This window comes from Symphalangus syndactylus, chromosome 13 (assembly GCF_028878055.3).
Source record: "Symphalangus syndactylus isolate Jambi chromosome 13, NHGRI_mSymSyn1-v2.1_pri, whole genome shotgun sequence".
Classification (NCBI taxonomy): Eukaryota; Metazoa; Chordata; class Mammalia; order Primates; family Hylobatidae; genus Symphalangus; species Symphalangus syndactylus.
The window spans coordinates 89,971,162-89,994,291 of NC_072435.2; the positions used below are offsets into that span (position 1 = coordinate 89,971,162).

The 23,130-nt window shown below is 42.5% G+C and overlaps 1 protein-coding gene across 11 annotated transcripts in view; it reads right to left on the reverse strand.

Moving 5' to 3' along the window:
- The window catches only part of TMCC3 (transmembrane and coiled-coil domain family 3), a 304,986-nt gene that overhangs the window by 57,638 nt on the left and 224,218 nt on the right, over window positions 1–23,130 (reverse strand). The window contains exon 1 of one of the 11 annotated variants that reach the window (XM_063614276.1): window positions 17,441–17,751. The exons of 9 other annotated variants lie outside the window; for them this stretch is intronic. The gene's annotated coding sequence lies outside the window, so the exon portion shown is untranslated. Of the gene's footprint in view, window positions 1–7,919; window positions 8,070–17,440; window positions 17,752–23,130 lie in introns of those variants that run through there. One more of the 11 variants, XM_055238353.2, reaches the window with a different exon arrangement.

Genomic DNA, 23,130 nt, shown 5'->3' on the forward strand with positions numbered 1-23,130 from the left:
CTGATGAAAATGTTCGAAAATGGGCCAGGTGCGGTGGCTCACGCCTGTAATCCCAGCATTTTGGGAGGCCAAGGCAGGTGGATCACTTGAGGTCAGAAGTTCAAGACCAGACTGGTCAACATGGTGAAACCTTGTCTCTACTAAAAATACAAAAAAATTAGCCGGGTGTGGTGGCACGCCATTGTAACCCCAGCTACTGGGGAGGCTGAGGCAGGAGAATCACTTGAACCCGGGAGGCTGAGGTTGCAGTGAGCCGAGATTGCACCATTGCACTCCAGCCTGGGCAACAAGAGTGAAACTCCATCTCAAAAAAAAAAAAAAAAAAAAAACATTTTTTTTTACAGAGGTTTGTTTACCTCTGTAAAGACTGTATTTCCAAATAAGGTAACGTTGTGAGGTAGTGGGGGTTAGGACTTCAACATATCTTTTGGTGGGGGACACAGGTCAAACGATAACACTGACTTTAATAGTAAATGGGCCAGGCGCAGCGGCTCATTCCGGTAATTCCAGCACTTTGGGAGGCCGAGGTAGGCAGATAGCCTGAACCCTGAGGTCAGGAGTTCTAGACCAGCCTGGCCAACATGGTGAAACCCTATCTCTACTAAAAACACAAAAAATTAGCCAGGCATGGTGGTGCACGCCTGTAGTCCCAGCTACTCAGGAGGCTGAGGCAGAAGAACTGCTTGAACCTGGGAGATGGAGGTTGCAATGAGCAGAAATCGTGCCACTGCACTCCAGCCTGGGTGACAGAGCAAAAAAAAAAAAAAAAAAAAAAAAGTAAATGATATGGCAGTTCCAGAAGAAGGGAAATAGTCTCACCGTGAACAAAGGTGTCATCACACACAATTTTTCTAACAGAAAAGTTATGCAAGGGTTCAGACTTTTCATCACCCAGGAGGCAACAGAAGCATTCCACAGAAAACCTGCCCTGCAGCAGTCACTACTGTACTGACACGTGGGGAGCGATCTAGAGCACCAGTAACTTCAGTTAACATTCATTTAAATTATTACCTTTGTATTTTGTATGCATTTGTTTGAGATTTTCACAATAAAATGCTGAGGTAAAAATTTCCTCAGAATGTTGATAAAATCTGCTGTATTGGTCTGTTCTCACACTGCTATAATGATACTACCCAAGATTGGGTAATTTATAAAGGAAAGAGGTTTAATTGACTCACAGTTCCGCATGGCTGGGGAGGCCTCAGGAAACTTACAATCATGGCGGAAGGGGAAGCAGGCACGTCTTACAGGGAGGCAGGCAAGAGAGAACACATGTGTGAGCGCAGGAAAAACTACCATTTATAAAACCATCAGATCTTGTGAGAATTCACTCACTATCACGAGAACAGCATGGGGGAAATCGCCCCCATAATCCAATCACTTCCCTCCCTTGACATGTGGGGATTACAATTTGAGATGAGATTTAGGTGGGGACACAGAGCCAAACCATATCATCTGCTAACAAAATCTTTATTCTTAAAGAACACCTAAGTAAAAACACCAATTAGCATCTTCGAACAAACATTTTTCACAAGCCAAAAGTAGAGAGAAGATAAATTTTCACATACAGAAACAAGAGTACATGACTTATTAGACTTATTTAAATAAATAATTGTAGCCAAGGCCTTAACAAACCCTTTGATGTACTTAAACACTGAACTCCGGGGAAAAAAAAGTCCTGCTTTCTGTTGAAATAGTGAACTCAAATATTATACCAATATCAATGCATGAAATTCTTAATGCATTATTTCTTTCCTTTCATGCTTCCTTCCATTTCTCTACCCATTTATTCTGCAATCTCTGCCCACCTCTGGGTAGAGAGGGACAAGTGAGTCACAAGTTACAAGGATGCCACGGCTCATGCAGACTTGGGCACAGGTTGGGTAGAAGAGCACCTAAGCCAGGTATGAACTGAGAAAGGGACTCAGGGACGACCTTGTATTTACGTTATCTTACATAAGCCTTCCACATCCTTATAGGGAAACAATTACACTTAATTTCTTTGTTTGTTTGTTTTTGACAGGGTCTTCTTGTTCTGTCACCTAAGCTGGAGTGCAATGGCGTGATCTTGGCTGACTGCAACCTCCACCTCCTGGATTCAAGCGATTCTCCTGGCTCAGCCTCCTGCATAGCTGGGACTAAAGGTGTGCACTACCACACCAGGCTAATTTTTGTATTTTTAGTAGAGATGGGGTTTCACCATGTTGGCCAGGCTGGTCTCGAACTCCTGACCTCAAGTGATCTGCCCACCTCCCAAGGTGCTGGGATTACAGGTGTGAGCCACCACACCCAGCCACACTTATGGAAACTGAAGCTCAAATGGGTTAAGCAAATTGGCTAAGATGATTTCATACAGCTTGTAAGAGCCAGGATTTTAAAACCAGGCCCGTTGCCCCCAAAGCCCTGGCACCATGCTGCTTCCTCACTTCACCATGCACAGCTGTCAGCACACTAGGGGAGGGCTTTACCACTGCCTGCATTTAGAAGACCTGACTGCTTCTCATCACCTCCACTGTCAATGTTCTAGTCCAAGCCACTCTCATCACTCCTACAGGTCTCCCTGGGCCATCCCATGCCCACCTACAATTTCTTTTCAATCCAACAGCCCAAGAGATCCTTGCAAGAGCTCTACTGGCTCAGGAACTGGCCTCCCCACCACCTCTCAGACCCCGTGTCCCAGGACTCGACTCCCTGCTCACACTGCCCCAGCCACACAGCCTCCTTGCTGTGCCTCAAACACAACATGCACACTGCTTTATCAAGGAGTCCATGCATGCTGTTTTCCTGCCCTGGAATGTTCCTCCCTTAGATGGCTGCACAGCTTACTTCCCAGGTCTTTTCTCAATGTTTCCCCTGACAAGAGCTTTCTTTGAGTGTCCTGTTTAAAACTTCTTCCCTCTACCTCCACCTTGGGCCTCCTCAGCCCTCTTGTCTATTTCTCAGCATTGCACTTATCCACATCTAACATATTATATAGTTTATGTATAGGTCTGGCTTCTCTGCCTTGCCCTACCAGAATACACATTCCACAAGGGTAGGGATTTTTGTTTTGTTCCCTGAGATGCCTAGCACATAGTAGGTGCTCAATACACATTTACTGAATGAATGTACTGAATTAGGCTGAAAGCCCAATCATTTTAAGTACAATCCACATCAGTACTGCTCATGAATGGACTCTGGCCTGACGTGCCACATAGCCTGCTCCTGACTTGGTGGAAGGGTGGGCAATGAAGAGACAATTATCCAACCCAAAGAGGTAAAAGGAGCCCGTTCTTAAATTCAGTGCCATGAAAGGTGCCTGAGTGACTCCCTTTCCATACCACATGTTGTGGAGACATAGTTACCACTAACCTCAATGCTACTCAACCTCAAGGTGTGGTCCTGGGTGAAGGGGACTCCTTGGGCCAGGACATTAGGGGAGGCAAAGAGCAGCCTACCTTTTTGTCTTCTCTGACCAAAGTGCTCATCAACAAAACCTGCCTGGAGGCTTGGGGGCATCTCTGTTTTCCCTGGTGAAGCTCTACCTATCCACAAAAGGGCTCTTTTCTTACACTGACCTTCTCATACTCCCCATCTATGAAACCTCACCAGAGCCACCAATGAAAGGCACACGGGTTCAATTCTCCAAGCGGTCTCAGGCAGCAAAGGGTGAACTCTGAACCTGCCTACAGAATGACTGGCAGGAGTGAGCTATTCTAAGCATCTCAGTGTCTGCTGGATGGTGAGGAAACAAGCGCAACAAGGCTGCACGAGGTCGAACAGCAAAAACAGTGCAGCAGCGAGATGGACCCTTTCCAAAGGGGAGCCTGTGCTGCAGAAGGTACAATGTTTGCCAGCTCTAAACTCATCCTCATGCTAAGTCCCTTGTGGGTTAGACTGGTGGTGGAGAAATGGGGATGACAAACAATGGGAAAGCCATAAGCATGTGACTTTTGTAAAATTCTAGGGCACTTAAAGGGTGCCATTCTGTTCTGAAATTCTACGAAGGGACTAAAATCACTGCAAGATTGCTTCCAAAAAGCAAATAAAACCTCACTGAGAGATGGTACTATAATTTCTTGAGTTTGCGTCATTCTGTTTTCTGTAGTTAGAAAAAAGGTGATGGATTTGGGTTACAAAGGCAGTGTTCCACTATAAAAACCTGCTGGTTGCCATGACAATTAACATTCCTGTTCCTCCCTCTTCTGCAGCATCCTTCTTCCATCTGAGTCAAATCAAAGAACCTAGCTATGACGCCCATGATTTAGTATTTCCTCGGCACAAGGATATAAATATATACACACATATACAAAATACATATCAAAGGCTAATCACAGGTGAAACAAAGCCTTGGAAAATTGGTACCATCTGTCCTCTCCCAACAATGTCCTACAAACAACAAGAGACATCCCTGCAGGAGGGTCCAAGCAGGAAGGGAGGGTGGGCCAGGAAGGCTTAACAGCCAACACCTAGTCCTCCGGTCTAGAGTCTCTCAGGGTGGACTCTGGGGGAGTTCTTCCTTGGGGGGGGGGGCCCATGAGAAGCCAGGGCCCCATGGAGAACTGTCCCTGCCACTCTGCACCGTCATTATCTGTCTGCGGGTCTGTCCTCCCCAGCCTGAGCTCCTTGAGGGCAGTGCCCACATCTGACTGATCTCAGGGCCTTGCACAGTGCTGGGCACACCGTGAAGCACCAAGGGCGATGGAGGGCACTCTGGGGTAAAGCAGCCTCCCCTTGTGTTTTCTACTGAGACCTCAAGATCAGGCCTAGCCTGCTTCTAACTGGCCCTGTCGGAGAAGAAAGCCAGGGGAGAATTCTAGATCAAAGCTCTGAGGTGTGAGCTCGGGACACCTACAGCACAGTGCTGCCATGAGCTCCCATCCCTGGGGTCAAAAGTCTTGATCACCAACCTTTCCCCAGACCTGGAGCAAAATTAAGAATAACTTAGAAAATAATAGCATGAATGTGATTTATCTTCTTCTCAGGACAAAGGCTGATCATTCAAATTTTGAATAAGGTTCAAATGGAGACCCTGCTATTTGACTATCATTATCACTCTGTTTAAATTTATTTTAAATAAAAGTTATATATGCCCACTTAACATTTAATTGCAAAACATGCTTGTTTTACAAAAGATATGAAGATACAGGCCAGGCATGGTGGCTCATGCCTGTAATCCCAACACTTTGGGAGGCTGTGGCAGGCGGATCACTTGAGGTCAGGAGTCCGAGACCAGCCTGGCCAACGTGGCGAAACCCTGTCTCTACAAAAAATACAAAAATTAGCTGGGCATGGTGGCAGGCTCCTGCAGTCCCAGCTACTCGGGAGGCTGAGACATGAACCCAGGAGGTGGAGGTTGCAGTGAGCCAAGATTGTGTCACTGCACTCCAGCCTGGGTGACAGAGCAAGATTCTGTCTCAAAAAAAAAAAAAAAAAAAAAAAATACAAAGATACAGAAAAGGCAGAGGAGGAAAATAAAACCCCTATCATCCCATGACCTGGAGGTAGCTCGGGCCTACATTTGGGTTTTTAGAGGCCATCCTTGCAGATGTCTGGGCGGTTCTGCCTACTGGTTAGGGGCACAGGCTCTGGAATGCAGAGCTACCTGGGTTCAGGTTCTAGTGGGATGATCCTGGACAAGTCGCTTAACCCCTGTTTGAGCCTCACTTCTTCTTTCCTAACAGGAGGATAGTTGTGTCTCTTTCTTGGCACTGCGCGAGAGCTGTTTTAACCCAGGTGAAGCCTTTGTCACTCCTACCCATTTATGCTAGCTTCATTAATATTCTATTTGCATGTGGCACTTTTTAAACAAAAATGGTATTTTCTGTGTATATCTTGTAAACATTTTGTTGTTGTTCTTTTGTTTTGTTTTTGAGGCACAGTCTCGCTCTGTCACCCAGGCTGGAGTGCAGTGGCACCATACTGGCCCACTGCAATCTCCGCCTCCCGGGTTCAAGCGATTCTCGTGCCTTTCTTGGCCTTCTGAGTTGCTGGGATTACAGGCTCCCGCCACCACACCCAGCTAATTTTTGTATTTTTAGTAGAGACAGGGTTTCACCATATTTTGCCAGGCTGGTCTCAAACTCCTGACCTCAAGTGATCTGCCCACCTCCCAGAGTGCTGGGATCCCTCCCAAAGTGCTGGGATTAAATGTGTGAGTCACGGTGCCCGGCATAAATGTTTTCAATCAACATAAAAGCATAATCACTTCACATGTCAATAGATATATTTTTATAACATTGATGGTTTTACTTCTGAAACAAGAGCTCACTTTAGACCAGTTCTTCCCCATCTTTTTAAAAGGTTGTCTGCCACAACTGAGAATCATTCCAAAGAAAGCTATGGAAACTCTCCCTGGAAATATGCATGTATGCATACACACACATCGAATCCACAAAGCCTAGGGGATATGGGCTGACTTGTGTACTCTTAAAAAATTCATATTGAAATCCTAACCCCCAGTACCTCACAAGGTAACTGTATTTCAAGATAGGGACTTTAAAGAGGTAATTAGGCTGAAATGAGATCATTAGGGTGGGCCCTAATGCCATTTGACAGATGACCTTATAAGAAGAGAAAATCTGGACACAGACACGTAGAGGGGAAAATGATGTGAAGACAGGAGAAAGACAGCCACCTACAAGCCCAGGAGGGAGGCCTGGAACAGCTCTTTCCATCCTGGTTCTCAGAAGAAACCAGCTCTGCCAACACCTTGATCTCTGACTTCCAGCCTCCAGAATTGCATGAAAATAAATGTATTGTTTAAGCCATCCAGTCTGGGATACTTTGTTAGACAGCAAATTATCACATTAGGTTAAGACAACACTGGCCCTAATCTCATGTAATATATATAGTGGTGTTTAATGTATAACCTTTTCTATTCTGAAGTAACAAAACAACATTTAAAAAGCAACAGGATTACAAACTAACCTACTTTCTAACTGTGGAAACTGACACTCCAAACTTTTCATATGCTGCAGTAGTAACATGAAAAAACAGGTAAGTTCAGAAAAACAGATGAGGTGTGGGATTTCAGCCTTCTTCATCTCTGTCCACAGATGCATTACTCTTAAAAGTATATTGACACTACTCATGAATAAAAAGGAATGAACTCCTGTTATATGCAACAACATGGAATTGCAAAAGCATTATGCTAAATGAAAGAAGCCACACTCAAAAAGGCTGCGTATCATATGATTCCATTTATACTGCATTATGAAAAAGCAAAACTGTAAGGACAGAAATGAGATCAGTAACTGTCAGGTGCTAGGCAAAGAGAGGGCTGACTATAAAGAGGCAAAAGAGAACTTTCCGGGATGATAGAAATATTCTACATCTTAATTGAATGTGGGCTGTAAGACTGTATGTGTTCTTCATAATTCATAGGACTGTGCACTTAAAGCAGGAAATTTTACTGTATGTAAATTTATCTCAATAAATATTGACACATTTGCTTTATTAGGCATTAACAAGAATAGAGATGTAAAATTATTGACTAGGTACAAAAACTGCCTAATAGCAAATTCAGAATAACTTTATATTTGCTTTCAGGTAAAATTAAAATACACAAACTATATACAAGTACTATTCAACACCTACACAGACAATCTATCAGCATCATAAAAATTTTCTATTACAGATATTAAAATGTGGCCTTAAAAAATCACTACTGTAAGTACAGTAGTGATTACAGTACTTGAGAAAGCTCTTTAAGAATGGATGTCAAAGTTGAAGAAATTCTTTTTCCTTTGCCCCAGCAATGTCACTTCCTGGTATCTCCCCTTAAGAAACTCTCCCACGAGTACAGAGACTGTCCCAGAATCAACCTACCTGTTCACCATTAGAAGAATGGCTGTAAACACACTCTGGTTTTATTCATATAGCAAAATAACATACAGCAGTAAAATATGAAAATGAAGTAGGATAAATTATCAACATACCACATTAGAAAACTGTAATTACAAGGCCGGGCATGGTGGCTCACACCTGTAATTCCAACACTTTGGGAAGCTGAGGCAGGCAGATCACTTGAGGTCAGGAGTTGAAGATAAGCCTGGCCAACAGGGTGAAACGCCATCTCTACTAAAAATGCAAAATTTCGCTGGGTGTGGTGGTGCGCACCTGTGGTCCCCGCTACTTGGGAGGCTGAGGCAGGAGAATCACCTGAACCTGAAAGGTGGAAGATGCAGTGGGCCGAGATTGCACCATTGCACTGCAGCCTGGACAACAGAGTGAGACTGTCTCAAAAAAGAAAAGAAAGAAAAAAGAAAAGAAAAGAAAAATTGTAATTACAAGAGATGCCATGTATGTAGAACTGTAACCCAAGAATACGTATATTTAATTAAATACATGTAATACAATAAATTGTTTCTGGATTCATCCAGTGTGTGAAAACACACGAAGGAATGATACACAGCTTCAGGTTATGGAGGCCTCTGAGGAAGCAGGAAGACAGAAAGGCATCTAGATAGCTGTTTACGGGACCACTTATTTCTTAAAAACAAGTGACAGAAATTTGATGCAAACATGGCAAAATGTCAACATTCATTAAATCTAGGAGGTAGATATATGGGTATCATAGTTTTAAAATTTTTTTCCATGTTTGAAGCACTTAATAATTCAATTTGTCTGCTTACTATTTAATCACAGAGCCACTTGGTTAATGATTATGGTTTTCTCCAGGCACCAAACATTTGCCCCTCTTTGTGAAACAGTTGCTGTTTCTGATGGGTCATTTCATTACCTTATAATTTTGGAATCTGATGTCACTGCATTTACTTCTACATTAACTTCAACCTTAAATTAAATTAACAACCACGGCAATCATAAACTTAGGAAAATTAAAATCCACTGAGAAGTTAATAAGCTTGCTGCCCTAGAAAAATATCCAGGCTCATTTTAGGCTGTTGTGTAAATAAACTAAGAAGCAATTATTTTAAAGAACTATTTACTAACAATTCGCTGAATGAGTTACTAACAAGTAACTGTGATTTCTGAAATACCCAAAGTATCAGGAAGCATTAACATAATCTTTGTATTCAGATTTGGTATTCTTTGTTTTTCAATAGTATATATATATATAATTTTTTTTATTTTTTATTTTATTTTTATTTTTTTTGAGACAGAGTCTCACTCTCTTGCCCAGGCTGGAGTGCAATGGTGCGATCTCAGCTCACTGCAACCTCCATCTCCCGGGTTCAAACGATTCTCCCTACCTCAGCATCCCAAGTAGCTGGGATTACAGGTGCCCGCCATCATGCCCAGCTAATGTTTTGTATTTTTAGTAGAGATAAGGTTTCACTGCGTTGGCCAGGCTGGTCTCAAACTCCTGACCTCAGGCGATCCACCCGGCTGGGCCTCCCAAAGTGCTGGGATTACAGGCATGAGCCACTGTGCCCGGCCTAGTATATGTATTATTCTTATTTATCTATCTGTTACCATTCTAATTACCCCCAACATGCAACAAATTATTTAAAAAATGAGGGTTGGGAAGGATCAACATTTAATTTAAAGAAAGCCACAAGAATGCAAGACTATTTCTTCCATTTCCTATTTGGCCAAAAAAACAAAAGTTAAAAAAAAAAAAAAGTCTGTTGGAATGGTAGGCTCACTTTGCAAAACTGTCCTTAAACAGCAACAAGTCTCAAGACCTCTCATTTTAAGTCTTTCTTTAAAAATAAGAGCTTCATTTGAGCCCTGAGTACTTCAAAAACTTTCTTGGTATTAGATCATTTTAAACAGCCAGAACGCTAGGCAAATTTCTCAATAGTTGAATTTAATATGCTCCCACCTACCCAAACAATAAAGCATTTCTAGGTGGTAGAAACAGATGCTGATTTTGCATAAGTGTCCCTACTGCTCCCCAGGTAGGGCATAAATGAGCCACCTGAATGAAAGAGACTCACTTTAATTTTGGTGCCCACATGCCTAAGAGACACCAATTCTGTGAAGGCCTCTAAATTGCCCAGCACACGAGGTAAGCTTTGGCTGGCTTTATGCAACAAATAGTACTTGATAATTTGCTTAAGTCAGGAGGCTTTTACAAGCATGGTGCCTTTCCCAGATGAAAGCACGTGCAACCAGCATATTCATTCCACCCTTAATATGCTCTTGAATCAGGTTATAAAATGTTAAGTGTTAGTTTCTGGGCGCAGCCCAGTTTTAACCTCCTTCTGTGTCAGATGCAGAGATACAAGGCAGGTGGACCATTCAATAATTAACAGAAGTGCATCTAGTGATATTTAGGAAGGCACAGGAGTAACATACAAATAAGAAGCCAATAAGGAAACAGATCATTACCTACAAATCAGAAATCTTGTTATATTCGCTATCCTAACATTAGTGGCAAACCAACTTAAATTTCCCAGTACAAATCCCAGCACAAGGATGTTAAATACGTCTATTAAATAGGGGGAATGTGCAGGCTTGAAAGCGGTCTGGAGCTAACAAAGCCGAAGCAGTAGTCCTGTGCCCTGCAGAACACAAAGTTAGGCTGAGTTTCTGCTCTTCCATCTCCCGAGCTGGGATGGTGTGTCACAAATTACTTGAGGTGGCAACAGTGGTTTGGGAAGCAACAATACACATCCTTTGTACTATAACAATTTTTGCAAACTGTAGAAGGGCAGGATTTTATAACATTAAGTCAAACTTGATGAGAGGTAACACTTAGTTCAAAAGAGAATTAAACGCAAAATTTTAAAACACACACAAAACTTTGCTATCTTTTCCTTTCTGTCCTTTGGTCTTTCCTTACTGTAAATAATACTGGAGTACTGGAGTTATATGCCTGTTTTTGTGTGTGTATGTGGGTTTTTGTTTTTTTATTTTTTGAGACAGAGTCTGGCTCTGTTGCCCAGGCTGGAGTGCAGTGGCATGATCTTGGCTCACTGCAACCTCCGCCTCCCAGGTTCAAGCAATTCTCCTGTCTCAGCCTTCTGAGTAGCCGGGATTACAGGTGCCCGTCACCATGCTCAGCTAATTTTTTTGTATTTTTAGTAGGTACGGGGTTTCATCATGTCGGTCAGGATGGTCTCGAACTCCTGACTTCAAGTGATCCACCTGCCTCAGCCTCCCAAAGTGCTGGGATTACAGGTGTAAGCCACTGCACCTGGCCTCAAAATGCTCATTTCAAATCCCTGGGGGAGAGGATGGGAAGGGAGGAGGCAGAGGCTATCAATCCAGAATAAGTGTGGCAGAATTACAACCTTCTGAGTTCAACAGATTTAAAACCCATGGAAAAAGTAGACATTTATAAAAACAAAACTTGATATATATGAACAGCGGTATATTTTTAAAGACAGGTACAATGCAAAAAATTGCCCTGGGATAACTGTACAGACATCTGAAAAGTAATTGAATAATTCTAACTCATTCAAAGATTCAAATATACAAAAATAAAAATCATAAAATATATTAGGAGAACATGGGCATGTGGGCTTTTAAAAAAATCTCAAAGTACAAAGGCCATTCTAAGAATGATACAAACCTATAAACCAAAACATTTGTAGATTTCTTCATGGCAAAATACGGTTGGTATTTATTCAGCGCTTGCTATCCACCAGCTCTATGCTCAGCACGCACAAAACGTATAATTCAGGGCAACAGGCAGAATTCTAAGATGATTCCCACGATGGTACCCTCCCACAAGCAAGACTTTTGAACATGATGGAATTTCACTCCTTTGGCTACATTATGTTACATGGAAAAATAAAGGAATTTTGTAGACATAATTAAGGCCCCTAATCCGCTGATTTTAATTAATCAAAAGGGAGAGTGCCTAGGTGGGCCTAAACTAATCAGGTGAACTCTCTAAAAGAAGATCTAGAAGTAAAAGACAAAATGCAACAAAGATGCTGTCCCATTGGCCTTGAAGAAACAAACTGTCATGCTATGGAACATGCTCTGTGGCAGAAAACAGTGAACAGCCTCTGGCGGCTGAGGGTCTCAGGTCTAGGGCTGCAAGAACCCTAATCCTGTAAATATCCAGTGAGCTTGGGAAAGGATCCCAAGCTTAAGAAGAGATTGCAATCCTGGTTGACACCTTGATTTCAGGCTGATGACACTCTTGGCAGAGGATGCAGTTAAGCTGCACCTGGACTCCAGGCCTACGGAAACTCTGAGATAATTAAATGGGTATTGTTTTTTGAAGTTGCTCAGTTTATGGTACTTTGTTACACAACAGTAAAAAAAAAAAAAAAAATAGAGTCAGGAATGACAAGCTGGGAAAAATGTACTTGCAAAGCAATTAATTTAATTAGTAGAAAACCAATACAAATCTATGTAAAAGACCAACAGCCAACAGATAAATGGCAAGAACATACACATAAACAGCTCATAAACACAGACAAATGTCTTTTTAGACTATGAAAATATGATCTATTGTACTATAGTTACATAAGATGCAATCATTGGGAGAAGCTGGGTACATGGGACATCTCTGTACTATTTTGTGCAAATTTCTGTAGATCTGTAATTATTTCAAAATAAAAATTTTAAAAATATGACCAACCTCATCCATACCAGGAAAGATATACATTGAAATGGGCTAGGAGTTTTCACCTATCAGATTGGCAAGGATCAAAACAGTTGAAAACATGCTGTGTCCGAAGCGATGTGGGTAAAGGCATGTTCACACATTAATGATAGTTATACAAACTTTACCAGTGTTGTTCAGTGCTGCATCCTTAGCTCCCAGTGTTCAACACAGAGTAGGTGCAGTGTTCAGCTTGGTAATATCATAATTTAAAACGCACATGCCCTTTAGCTGAGCAATTCGATGCTTATGAATTTAGCCTGCCAACATATTCCTCACATGTGCAAAAATAAGTAACCACCAAAGACTGGAAGCAATATACTTGTCCTTTAATAAGAAAATGGTTAAATAAATGATGGTATGGCCATACATGGGGATCCTGCACAGCAATTAAAACAAGGCAAATTAATCTGAATTGATATGGATCAAGAGTAGAATATGCTTTCCAGCTTCTCAAGTCCCACAGTACAATTTCACAACATACACACATTCACTCATTCAGTCAATATTTACAAAGCTCCAACTATGTCCAATGCTCCATGCCTAGATAAAAAGAACACAATTATCTCCATGAGAGAGGATGGGGCAGGTACCCACAGGCACAGAGGGAGGCATGGGAGTCCACAAAGAAAGGAGACCTGAGTTCAAGGACCAAGAGTGGGTGAAAAGCAAAGGTCAGATGAGAGACTCTGGGTGTCTAAGAAGCTGGGCTTCTGTCCTATTGAAGAATTTGAGGCAAAACATTGACAAGACACTACGCAAAATATACACTCAATGTAAAAATAAAAGAGTGATCCAGCTGGAGAAGGTCATAATCTGGGGACCATCTCTGATGTCACTAGAGGTGTCGTAAGGTATCTCAACTTGAGCACTTAAGCTGAGCCACGTGGGACATGCTCTTTCCCCCATACCTGAATATGTGCTCATATTAAAAACATGAGGACAGCATGAGGTCCTCTTGCACCATGACATCTTACGGGGTGGATTCAAAGGAGACATTTGCCACCTCTTCCTCCTCTGGAGAAATATCTATAAGCACCCCTCCCAAGCATCTTCACATGCATCCCTCGACCATATCCTTTCACCCATTCTGCACTCAACAGGTAGGATGGAATGGAAGCAGCACACTCTTCCTTGCATTTCTTCCATCTTCCTTCCTGTCTTCCACGCTTTCTAGTGGGGCTTTCAGGCACTTTGCCTGATGCCAATACATACAGCCTGAACAGCTCTTACTGAATGGGCTTCATATTGTCAGATAAATTAAATCTATGCCAACCAGTGATTCAGCTGCAAATAGAGGCCACCTGTTCCAATTAGTGAGATTAAAATAGTACCCTGCTGACTATCTGAAGCCAAGTTCAGGCTTTCTGGATGATCACAACATCTTGACAAAGACAGAGAAAAGGGACTTTTGGCCCCCACACAGAATTGAACACACTGGAGTAAATATATTTAGGTGCTGAAGCACAGCTTTCACTAAAGGCATTCTTTATTTTTGGAAAAGTGCTTATACTGAAACTTCTGTGCAAGGCTGCAGCTCAAGGCACCATTTAATTTCCTTCCATTACAACAAGCCTACATACACATCTTAATTAGGTTCAACTTTACTTCAGAAAAACATGTAACTCAAATTTCTTCTCCACCCACTATCTGTCCTTGCCTGAAATTCCCAAAGAATTCATATTTTCTGGATGTTCCCCTCTTCGGCCTATGGTTGTCCATTACCTCAGTTTCTCCCAGGTCATAGTCATCAGAAGAGTAAAGAGGAAATAATACAGAGAGAAGCAAGCTCAGCTCATTTCCAAGCTCCTTCAAGTATTTCCACCTAGATGAGACTGCCTTCGACTTATCAGATTGGGCTTCTGTTCATCCCAGTAACAATCGTTTATATTGAACTAAATCAATTGATGAGGCTGAGTGTGGTGGCTCACTCCTATAATCCCAGCACTTTGGGAGGGTGAGGCAGGTGGATCACTTGAGGCCAGGAGTTTGAGACCAGCTTGGCCAAAATGGCGAAACCCCATCTCTACCAAAAATACAAAAAAATTAGCTGGCATGGTGGTGGGCACCTGTAGTTCCAGCTACTGGGGAGGCTGAGGCAGGAGAATTGCTTGAACCCGGGAGACGGAGGCTGCAGTGAGCCAAGACTGCACCACTACACTGCAGCCTGGGCAACAGAACGAGACTCTATCTCATAAATAAATAAGTAAATAAATAAATTGATGAGTACCTCATTTGGTACACAAGGATTTAAGATAGATTACAGGAAACACATATATGTAAACACACACACACACATTGAAACCAGGCCAGAAAAAAATATAAATTAGAAAAGGAAGCCAAAATCAAGAGGTAAGGAAAAAAAAAAAAGAAAGAAAAGAAAAAGAAACAGGCTATAAAAATCTCACTCGATTCAGCTGAAATTTGGATCTGGGTTCCTGTTGGTCAAAATAAAAAAGGAAAACACTAACTCAAATTTTCACAACCCATGAGTGGGAAAAATGTTTCTAAGCATCTTCTAGACCATGGGTCTAAAGATAAATATCTCATGAAGGAACGAAAGGAGATGATACATTAAGACCAGGGTTTTCCTAGATGATTCTGAATTATTTTAGGTGACATAAGACAAAAGCATTAAATAACACAGAATCACAGTGAGCGAGTTATTTCCTTTTCAATCCTCAATCCAATTCAGTTGATTCAGTCCAGGAAAAATCTCTGGTGCTAAAAACTTTCTAACATTGCTCCAACACTTGCTAACTAGTTTTGTTGAGACAGGGTCTCGCCATCACCCAGGTTGGAGTGCACTGGTGCAATCAAGGCTCACTGCAGCCTCACCCCTCCCACCTCACCCCTCCCAGGGCTCAGGTGATCCTCCCACCTCAGCCTCCTGAGTAGCTGAGAGCATATGTATGCATCACCATGTCCAGCTAATTTTTGTATTTTTTGTAGAGATGGGGTTTGGCCATGTTGCTCAGGCTGGTCTCAAACTCCTGGGCTTAAGCTATCCACCCACCTTGGCCTCCCATAGTGCTGGGAATACAGGCGTGAGCCACCACACCCAGTGCTAATCTGCTTCTTAATCTGGTGCTGGGAGGCCTCAAACTCAGAAAATATATAGCTAGAATAGTGACACTGATACTTTGAAAATAAATTTAAGTTTTAAGGAGATAACTGATTTAGAAATATCAAGCAAATAACAGTGCAGGTGGTATGAGGCAGTGTGTCGTAGATGTGGGAATGACTGAACTTTGGGAAACTGCGGTAGACCACAAATGACTCAAAGTCAGAACAACAAATGCTGTAATGGGTTTCCCAACACCGCTTCTAATGGCTGCTCACGAAGCCGCTAAGTGAAAGAGCTGACATTCAAGTTTCACTCCAGAGTCCATTTCCTGATGCTTCACTCTGTTGCTCAAATCCAGAGGTAAGCTTAAGAGAGTGATGTTGGGGGCAACGAGGAAAAGATAGATGGTCGATATTTAAGAAGTAAACCATTGGGGCCAGATGCAGTGGCTCATGCCTGTAATCCCAGCACTTTGGGAGGCTGAGGCAGGCAGATCACCTGAGGTCAGGAGTTCGAGACCAGCCTGGTCAACATGGTGAAACCCTGTCTCTACTAAAACTACAAAAATTAGCTGGGCGTGATGGTACGTGCCTGTAATCCCAGCTACTCAGGAGGCTGAGGCAGGAGAATTGCTTGAACCTGGGAGGTAGAGGTTGCAGTGAGCCAACATGGCGCCACTGCACTCCAGCCTGGGCAACAGACCCAGATCCTGTCTCAAAAAGAAAAGAAAAGAAAAGAAGTAAACCACTGGGTGCCTGGGTAGGGTGGGGGATTGAGGGAGCAGCTCAAGCATCTGGTTTGTTGACTGGCTGTATGGGAAAAGCATAATATTAACCAGGAATAGAAGGGCGGTCGAAAGAATGAATTTGATATACAGACTTTGAGGTGCCTGTGGAACAAGAGGTAGGTGGAAATGTCTTGCTGGATACAGTAAAAGCCACATTTTACTCCCGGGCTGGGCTCTCAAATCGGCGTGTAAGGCAGAAGTCACACGGGCTTTTTCTAGGGGGACGCTTCACTGGGGATTGCACCAGACATGCTGTCACTCCATATGCCATCGGACTCAAGTCCTATCAAGCACTAGGTGAAGTTTTAGCCTTGGGTTTAGGCGTTGCGTTATATTGTATGCAAATTTTACATACTGAAAACACTTGGTGCTAGAAGAGACTCTTAAGGCGAGACTCACAGAACGGAGAGCTTTGGAGACCAGGGCAGACTCGGGTTGAATTCTAAGTCAAACGCACATATGATGAGCTCCATGGCTCATGCATCTGGCATACTTTTTTCCCCAATATCCCACCCCAACAAGTGGAAGGTCAGGACATGGAGGAACTCTTCATTTTGCAAAACTTTATACTGAAAAAATGAAGACACTAAGAGGAACCACAAAAAAATATATATTTTTAAGTAGCAACAATCCAGTGCAGCTAAGTAGTTTGATACATGAATTGTCACCCCTCTTTTCCCCAGTGGCCCCCAAAAACCTGTAAATACATTCAGAAGAAGAATGGCCTAACATTGTGTCATTCAAACTCACTTTTTTAACCTAGAAAAGTCACAAAAACTTAAATCTGTTCATACCTACTGAAAATAATTTTAAATTCTCATTCCACCCCATAACTTAGCAATTAATTTGATATTTAAAAATTATGTAAAGCAATCCTTTTTAAAGACAGAAGATGGCATAACAGTTAGTCCCAATCAGTCTGTATTAATTACATAATTGTACTGGTTACAGTCTGGCTGGTGTCATTTTCTGCTTCTGCAAATGGAATGGTCTGGAGTTAATACTGTCTAAATTCCCTTCCAGTTCTACCATGGCAAAACCTTGAGTCTAACTTTCCAACCCTCTGCCTTCGTACCTTTAATCCAGTCAAGCCAGGGTTCCACCGGGAGTTCTGGTGTGGGCACCAGGCTATGTTTTCTAGCTGCTTTAAACTGCCCTTTGTAATGTTTTTAGTTGGCACAGTCTCCTCGAATGCTTTTAAGACCTGAGGAAGATACAGGTTTACAATCAGTCATTTAAAATGTGGCTTCCTCAGGGGACCGGCACTAAATGGGATGCATTTCAGGAAGCAAATCCTTGAAAAGATCTGGTCTCTGGAGAGAACTCAAAGTGTTGGAAATCACACCCATGGTCTCTGCTCAATTGCAGCTCCTGCAATGGCCAGACAGTTATACCACTGTTACATACTGTTATTATTATTCCTCTCCCATCTGAACATTAACTGAGCATTTAGCAGGTGCTGGCACTCAACAGTGTTTACACGTACTACACCGTTTAATTCTCACAACAGTCCTCCAAGGAAAGTATTGTGACAACCCTTGTAAAAACCTAATTTTGGTACCATGCGGCAGAGTACACTATAGAAAGTCAACCGGGCCGGACACAGTGCCTCATGCCTGTAATCGCAGCACTTTGGGAGGCCGAGGCGGGCGGATCATGAGGTCAGGAGATCGAGACCATCCTGGCCAACATAGTGAAACCCCGTCTCTACTAAAATACAAAAAAATCAACTGGGCGTGGTGGCGTGCACCTGTAGTCCCAGCTACTCGGGAAGCTCAGACAGGGGAATCACTTGAACCTGGGCAGCAGAGGTTGCAGTGAGCCGAGATTGCACCACTGCCCTCCAGCCTGGGGAAAGAGCAAGACTCTGTCTAAAAAAAAAAGAAAGTCAACCGAGGCAGATAACTCCAAGACTGGCACTCTTAACCACTCCAGTGCACTCCCCCAAAGTGTGATGTTCTGCAGGGGACACAAGAAGGCATGGTTTAATATTACAAGAGCCTTCACAGAAAGATCACCAGGTAGGTGACTGATGACATGGCTCAAAAGAAGGTGTGAACCCACAGGCTAGTCATGAGGATCTACTGAGGAGACACGTTTGCAGGCATGTCTTGAACTCAGTGGTCACAAGGAAGCACCACTTTCATCTTGCTATTCAACAGTCCATCCTCAGGAGACCAAACATCAGGCGAAAACATGGTTCTTTAATGATCTTAAATCATGAGCTTGTTTGACAGCCTTTAAGACTTCAAACTACTAGCAAAATTCTCATATCCTAGGCATTAAAGTTCATGAACTATCATTCTGTATCATTCATTCACATGTTTACTGGGAATATATGACTACGTGCAAAAGACTGGCAATGTGTATGTCATAAGAATTAGAGCACACAATTAGGGTAAGTGCCCAGCAGATGCTGTACACATCCATCCCCAGGCACCCAACTAGTTTAGAAAGACTGGGCTGCTCTCCAGTGTTCACCATGGAGGCAGACGGGGAAGTGGTGAAGAATCAAGCTCTGGAGTTGAGATATACACAGGTTCAAACCCTAGCTCTACTATAGTTTCCTAATAGACACAAGATCTTAGAGAAACTATTAATCTGTCTGGGCCTCAGCCTCCCCATCTGTAAAATGGAAAAGCGGGATATTGTGGAAGATCAAGGAGATGGTGTATTTGAAATGCTTCATGTTGCCTGGTGTACAGTAAGCACTCAGTACACATTAACTATTATTGTGACTGCATTCTTCCTTTCACCTATGTTTTTACCTCCTTACAGACGAATAATCCACAAATATACTATGGTTTCTTTCAGGCAGCACCCCTCCCAAGTCGATGGAAGCAGTTGGCCTATGCACAAATCATATATCCTGATGTTCCCTTTCGAAGGAATGAAAAGTCCTCATTCTGATTCACAGTATGGTGATTCACGGTTCTCTTCCTTTTCTCTTGTCACCCTCCTCCCCTCCACTGAAAACATGAAAACACAATTAAGAAACCGCAGGGCTGAAAGCTGCAGACTCTTGTAAGTCAAGCTGTGGGCATTTTCCAAGTAAGACGAGGTTGATTTCTGACCTTAGCAGCAGCCCTGGAAATTCAGGCAGAGGGTCTGAAGCAAAACACACCCTGCGATCCAACTTGGTAGCAGCTGTCTTGGTGCTCTCTACAGCGGATGTGACAGGCGGGTGAGCTGGTGGTGGCTGGCAATTCCTTCTCCTCTAAAGGAAGAGCCTGCAACAAAGTACAGCTCGAAAAACACACACCGTATCACTTTGCTCACCCTAAATGTAAGAAAAACCTGGCTTGAGACACTCACCATTATTCATTCTCTTTAACGAGCTCTTTCAAATAAAACAAATCACAGGTGAAAACGCTATCTGTGTACTACTCAGCTTACCACTTCACTGGGTCAGTGTCCTCCAGGACAGAGGTCAGTTTCCACTCCCCCTATTTCCTGCCCAGGGAGTAAGCATGTGATCATCAACTTACTACGTCACTGCCCAACCAGTTCCACTGCGAGAAGGGCTACAGCATCCTCTTCTTCACTGCCTTTGGTCATTACTCATCATGTAATTGTAGATGGATTTCCAAACCACAGAACACTTGAAGATAGACTACAGGTGGCACTCACGCTCGACACAAGTTTTACTTCAGATGTTAGAGGTTTCTGCATGTATTATCATCATGTCCTCCTGTATAAGACAGGGGTATTGTCTGGAGCCACAAGTATAAATGAGATACATCCACCAGATATTAAGCTTTCACAGAGACCAGAGTGTTTCATTTACCATTGTATTCCTGATGCCTAGATCAGCAGCCAGCACACAGAAGGTGCTCAGTAAGTATTTTTTGAATAATTGAAGCATCTTGCTCTCAAAGTGCCAATGTCTATAGTTTATAAATACATGTAAGCATTAAACATATAAACAGTCAATGTGATGAGAAACATGACGCAAGGAGGCACAAAATGCTAGCAATGCTAGAAAAGTCTATACTTTTCACAAAATTAGCAGCCTTTCCATTTCTAAGCTCACAAACCCCTCTTTCATATAGTACAAGTACCCTATTCAAAATGCTTGGAACCAGAAGTGTTTCAGATTTCAGATTTTGGAATTTGTTTTGTTTTGGAGATGGAGTCTCGCTCTGTTGCCCAGGCTGGAGTGCAATGGCACAATCTTGGCTCACTGCAACCTCTGCCTCCCAGGTTCAAGCGATTCTCCTGCCTCAGCCTCCCTAGTAGCTGGGATTACAGGCACCCGCCACCATGCCCAGCTAATTTTTTTGTATTTTTAGTAGAGACTGGATTTTACCATGTTGGCCAAGCTGGTCTCAAACTCCTGAACTCAAGTGATCTACCCACCTGGGCCTCCCAAAGTGTTGGAATTACAGGCATGAGCCATCATGCCCGGCCTAGGAATCTTCGTATTATACTTACTGGTTAAGCATTCCAAATAGAAATATCTGAAATCAGAAATGATCCTGTAAGCATTTCCTTTGAGCGTCATGTTGACGCTCAAAAAGTTTTGGATTTTGGAGCATTTTGGGTTTTGGGTTTTGGATTGAGATGCTCGGCCTATAGTAAAAGTGGTTACCATCTATTGATTTCTTATTGTGCACCTGGCATGGAGTTAAACATTTTATAGACATTACTGAATTTATTCCTCAAAACACCCCTATTATGTAGAAGTGGGAACTAAGGCTTAGAGTGATCACAGGATCCAAGACTGCACTGGTAGCAAACAGCACTGGTACAAGATCTGTATTCTGGGCACTATCCTAATGCAAATGGTTCAGTAGGGAAAATAATATGGTTCTTGCACGCAGGATGGAACAGAAGTTGGTGAAGGTCATAAGTGACTAAGGTGGGGGATGATTGGGAGATATGGAAGAAACCAATTCCAGAGAAATGTCAGAGAAAGGTGCAGTGGTATTGCTAATAGGTTAGAGAGATGGGGGAGGGCAGGCACTCAAGATGACTAGCAGTTCTGATTAGTAGTGGCACCAACAAAATAGAAAAAAATTATTAACCTGACATATAGACAAATACAGCTTTTTCACCCAATGAGAGAACATAAATTTAAAAAAAATTTTTTTAAATAGCTAATATTTGAGTGCACGCACTTTTTTTTTTTTTTTGAGACGAAGTCTCACTCTTGTCCCCCAGGCTAGAGTGCAATGGCACGATCTCAGCCCACTGCAATCTCCACCTCCTGGGTTCAAGCGATTCTCCTGCCTCAGCCTCGCGAGTAGCTGGGATTACAGGCGCCTGCCACCACGCCTGGTTAATTTTAGTATTTTTAGTAGAGACAGGGTTTCAAAATGTTGGCCAGGTTGGTCTTGAACTCCTGACCTCAGGTGATCCACCTGCCTTGGCCTCCCAAAGTCCTGGGATTACAGCGGTGAGCCACCGTGCCTTTTTTTTTTTTTTTTTTTATTCAAATACTTTGTTATTTAAGACATACAATCACTCCCAGAAGAGTGGAGTATTACCTCTTTTACAGATGGGAAACTGGAGGCTCAGAAAGGCTATTTAGGACCCTGTCCCAGTGGTCACCCAGTTAAGAAGCTCGAAGAGCCAGAATACAACCCACGTAGGTCCAGAGCCCCAGCTATCCACCACTATACCCAAGTGGCTGGAGAGGGCATTTTAGAACATTTAAAATGAAAACCAACTAAAAGAAAACCTAATTCACATATCATTAATAAAAGCCAGTTACTGTATAGAAAGCAGACGGCCTGTATTCTTAAAAAGATGATAGGCTTTAACTAGGGCATGAAAAAAAAGTAGGAGTCTAATTATGGATGCTCTTTCTTTTAAAGTAGAGAGATATGTGCATCAAGTTAACAAGCACCATTTCTGAGTTTTACAAAGATGAAGTTTTAAAATGTGAATGATCCTGACTTGTCAGCTTAGCAACAATCACAGAATTCATTACTTACACTAAGGGGGGAGGGGTTATCTAGGTTAGTCCACCTAGCTATAAAAATAGATTTCTGCAATGTTGAAAGAGTATACTGCCTCATTATTATTCCAGTCTCAAAGGCTGAAATAAGCCCAGCAAGAGAGACCATGTAGTTTTCCTGTTATCTCAATAGGTATTGATTTTGAATTTAAAAAATGACCATTCAGTAACTAAGAACTTCATCTCATGGAGTCTTAGCCCACTTCTAGGCAGAAACTCCATATCCCTGAAAGATTAATCAACTCTTCCCATGAACCCCCAGTTCTCATTAGCATTTTTAGGGGAGCTAATTCACCAAATGAGTTCATAAAAGGGTTCTTTTTAAATCCTATACTAGTTTCCTCCCAAGGAGATGGTGATATCAAGAAATTAGCACTTGATGTCTTCCTCTCGCATCACATACTTCCTGGGTGTCAGGAAAACATATCTTTACAGCTGCATCCAAGTGAGTTCCACAATACAGGAGCTACGATCATTTAAGGGGGTGAATACTTTCTGCACAGTAAAATTGTTGCTTTCCCTTCATTACAACAGACTTATTGTAGCCTCAAGGCAGACTTGAAATTACATCAACCCTGCTTGAGAAAAGTTCTTATGAGTTTACAAAAATTTCACTAGTTCTACCTATTCCTCGCTGTCTCAACAATAAAAAACCTAAAAGCAGATAGTTGAGAGGTTTAAACTGGGACCTCAAGAAGTCCAGCATCACTGTAGTAGAATTTGTGATTATGGTCTGCTAAAGTTCTAGCCCTTCTCTGATTTCCTCTCTTCACTAGATCTGACTGGCCCAATGTGCTAATTTA